The sequence below is a fragment of the Delphinapterus leucas genome, chromosome 1, assembly GCF_059928025.1.
Source record: "Delphinapterus leucas isolate spDelLeu-1000000601 "Yukka" chromosome 1, BTC_Dleu_Yukka2, whole genome shotgun sequence".
In the NCBI taxonomy this organism is placed as follows: Eukaryota; Metazoa; Chordata; class Mammalia; order Artiodactyla; family Monodontidae; genus Delphinapterus; species Delphinapterus leucas.
In genome coordinates, this window is record NC_143129.1 from 40,468,001 (window position 1) to 40,472,479 (window position 4,479).

Below are 4,479 nucleotides of genomic sequence, written 5' to 3' on the forward strand. Positions count from 1 at the left end.
AGAGAGATTTTTCAGTGAGTTAAATAAAAGTTATTTATCCCTGCCCTCCTTTTGATGAGAGCACAGAGAGTACAGAGCATTCAGTTATTGCAAACAGTAGTCTTTTCACACTTGTAATTTAACTCTGAACATAATGAGATGGTAGTTTTTAATTAACCACCAGCAGACTTTGTAATTGCTGAATTGGCATTTGAAAAAAGTCAGCTCTTCATTCTCTGGCACACAAATTGATTTATATAGATTTAGGCAAGTCTTGATATGGCTTTCCAAATCTGCACAGCCTCAAGTTCAGTTTTATTCCGTTGATCCCTTTATCCCCTAAAAGTGACCCCTCCACCTACTTAACAAGATCCTAAAAAGACAGACGCATTTGTCAAACCTTTTAACAAAACTTTTAATTCAGGAGTTTATTTATTGTACCTCGTTTCTATTATGTTTCCAGTCTTTTAATATTGCAGTGAAAATGACTGCAAGACAATTACTCAGCATAGGAGGATCTGGACCAATTTTAAGTGCTGACTTGGCCTTTATTGGTGGTCAGTCAATGTCCGATTAGGAAGAACATTGTATACAAGCTGGAAAAAGCTGCGAATTGTCGTGTATAACAGGGTTGTTCAAGAACACCTAGCTTACCAGTTCTCCACCTTAAAGCTATACTTTGACCAGAGTCACATTCTGGCACACAGTAGGTTCTTAGTAAATGTAAGTTTCCTTCTTTCCTATGTGTTTAGGAAGCTGAACTGACACTTTCAGGCCGCTAGTAAACAACCTAATGTTATGAAGGAAAAGGACAATGCACCTCAGACTTTTTTTTTAACTGGGAGCTAGCTTAGGCAGATCCTATGACACTTGTTCCCAAGAACAGCTGTCTGTTGTTTCACCACCTTCCCAAAAATAACCTCCAAAAGAGCTCTCATCGGTTTCAAGTGACACTAGACGATTGCTTAAAGGGAACACACATATGGAAGGAAAATATTCAAATGGAATGCAGCTGAATGATTAATCCATTTACCCATTTACATGGTTGTCTAAAGTCTATGCAGTTGGGTTGGTTACTAAAACGGTGTGAGTTTCACCCAAGGGTTTCCACTAGCAACCAATCCCTTTTTGCCTGTTAGGTATTATGGTAATCATAATACTGACAGTGTGACATCGGAAGCCCCATGGCAACAGACTGATGTGAAAGTCAGACGATTAATTTAACCTGAGTTCAAACAGAAGGAGGCACTGGTCGACTTCACAGGCAGACTGCCATGGTAAAATGTCAAGAGACACAGAGAAGTTATCATTATGCACAGGGAGTAAGAAGGAGCTGCCACCAAACCAAATGGTGCCAAGAAACTGGGAAGATAGAGGAGAAATCAAACAGACTCAAGTGACTAGGCCATTATCAAAAGACTTACAGTAGCAGTTGGGTAATTTGGCCATATTACTCTAGGGGACAAAAGAAAGTGGCAGAAACCCATATTAACTTGTTAAGGAACTGCTCATGTAGGAATAAGAATCAGTATAGACTATAGATAAATAATAATATGTCGCAGAATTTTGATGGCTTTGGCCTCTTCAAAGCACTCTCCTTCTCATTTCATCCTCTGCGCACTCCTTAAGACCTCCAGCACAGATGTCATTATCCATATTGCAAAGGCTAGTTTCTGTTATTGTTGCTTTCTTTTGTTTAAGGAAAATCCCCCAGACAATTAGCTTGGGTATTTCAAAAAAGACTGCTGAGACTTTAAAAACAATTATGCAAGACAATATAACTTTGTGAAAACACAATGCTTTCATTAAATACCAGAGATAGGAGGAAATCACTGGAAGGGGTTAAGGGGACAGTGGAGCCAGCCTGGCTAGAGTCAAATCCCAGCTCTGTCTCTTACCGGCTGGGTGACATTGGGTGGGGTAAGTTACTAACCTCACTGTGTCTCCTTTACTTCGTCTGTAATGGGGGTGAAAACTGTACCTATCTCACAGGGCTGTTATGTGGATTCACTGAGTTATAATACACACAAAGTGCTTGGCACATAGTAAGTACTATATAGATGTTTTCCGTTGCTCTAATTTTTCATGAGCCCTACCGTCAGAAAAATTCTACATCCAGTCTGGTTCTTAGGAGGCTCCATCCCATTTACACTTGCCCGTGGGAGTCTATCATTTCAACACTTTCCGGATACTGGGAAAGGACTGACCATCTTTGCATGCATAGTCAGGGAGGCTCATTGGGTGATCCCAGGCTGTGGTTCCAAGGGCTATGGCTCTAGAGCTTCTGAATAGAGCAGCAGTTTCCAAACAAACATGCAACGCGAACATTTGCCAACATCTGAACACTGGATTTACCAAACAAAGACTTTGAAAATTGACACATTTGTTTCAATCAAAGCAAACAAATGATAGGCTTGGGTTATTAGGATGCACAAGCGTTTTATCCACATTTCCCAGAACTGCTTTCAACAAAAAAGCAGCCGGCAGGTGGGACTGCTTCCATTTAAACAGACTATTGGGATGAAACTGGCATTTCTAAAATATTTTCTTGGTCAGGCCTGTGGGGTTTAAAACCAAGCTAGGCTGACGAAGGATTCAATCAGATGATCTGATTGGGTTGAGCCCCCTATTATTTGCAAACCATTCTATCTGAAGTTATTCTCTTGAGGATCCCACTGGCATATCCATGATTCTACTCTCAGTGTTATTCTGTTTAAGAATTCCTGTACTCTGCAGTGTCCTGAAATACTTGGTTTTGATGTTTATAGCACCCGTTTCCCTTGGTTTTATCTGTGAAGTCCTGGTCATTAGCTTGTTTTTTGTTTTATCCTCTCCACGGCTGCAAAGATGTTTTATTCCATTTCTCCGGGGGAAACAAGTTTTAATTGCCAATTGACTAGGTATTCAACATGATAAGGTATCTAAACCCTGAGAGCTTCCTCCTTTCATTAAAACGTAGATCCAATTTCTTTTCCCTTAATGCCACATGCTGTTATTAAACTGAAATAACGGAAATAGTAAAAGCCAGATGTCACTTCAGTGTCAGGTTTGACATGGGGCACAATTTCCTCTCCTCAAGTTTAATCTGCTGTTATTTACTAACCCCATCCTTTGGAAGAATGAACAATTTAAATGTAAATGCAATTTACATAGGGGAGCAGATAGATTTGCAGTTTCAATTGCCAATAACCATTTGCAAAGGGGGAAATCAACTAAAGCAAAGACCAGCAGCTGTCAGGCTGAAGTCTGCATCGCTTGCAGAGTCTCCTGCAACTTTCCTCCTGAATGCACCCGGACCTATGAACCTCAGCGGGGCAGGTACAAGGAAATGGAGAACTGAGGCATTTCCCCAGATATTTCAAGCTGGACTTACTATTGACTGGGGGAGAAAGAAGGAAGTTTGAGTTTCAGTGAGCTAATCCAGTTGGCATCATTGTTGAAACCATCAACTGACCAATTTATTTCAACAAATATTTATTGATCATCTCCTATGGGACAGACTTTATGCTTGGCCTAAATTAGGGGAGAAAGAAGAGAATACAAAGATACAAAAGCTACAGTCCTTCTTTTAAGGAGCTCATTTCCTTAAAGAGAAAAGAAAGCAAATAACTACAAGAAAATAAGCTGTAGTGCTCCAGGAACCCAGAATTGGAGGGTTCTAAGGGTTGAAAGTTTCATTTGGGCTTAGACTTCTAGAATGAACAGTAGTTTGCCCTGTAACAAGGGGGCTGGGGACAGTCATTCTAGGATGTGATGAGCGAGAGGGAAATCAACCAGGTGGACAGGTCTGGCCACTTTATGAAGAGTTCTGTGGGCCAGGCTAAGGACTTAATCACCTCTAGGCACATTTGGAAGTTTGTAAGTGGCACATGGCATGACCAAATTTATGTTTGACACTAGGTAGAGGACGATGTGTTCATGCATTTGATACAATTTCAGTTTGATTCTGAGTGGAGAATGAGTTGGTAGGGCAGAGTCTGGAGGCTACTTGGGGGAGTTATTGCAATAGTCCAGAAAAGAGTTGACTCAGACCTGGACCAGGCCAGTCTGTGGGAGGACAAGAGAGGAAGACACATGATTTGTGAATGATTTAGGAGCTGGAACAGCCCAGACAGGATGTCTGATTGGAGGTTTCCTCTTTGTCTCACTTGCACAGGCACCACCTCAGTCTAAATCTTTGGTGTCAGCCATGAGCCCACTTCACAAGGAACTGTCTGGAGTTTAGTCGACACAGCACTGACACTTAAAAAATTTTTCTGTGCTCATTTAGTCAGCCCTTGATTCTCCACACCACTTTAAGGCAGCAGCAATGCAGATAATCCATAGCTCTCTTCTCTTTGGCTTTGGAATTAATTACACTTTTAAGAGCAAATTTGCCTTCCTAATTAATCTTTCTTAGGCTAATATTAAAATTAACTAATATTCTCAGAGCCCGTGACAGTCGGGCAGGGGAAGAGGGGAGCAGGGGAGGGGAGGGTAGTGTGGCTCAGCTCAGTCTCA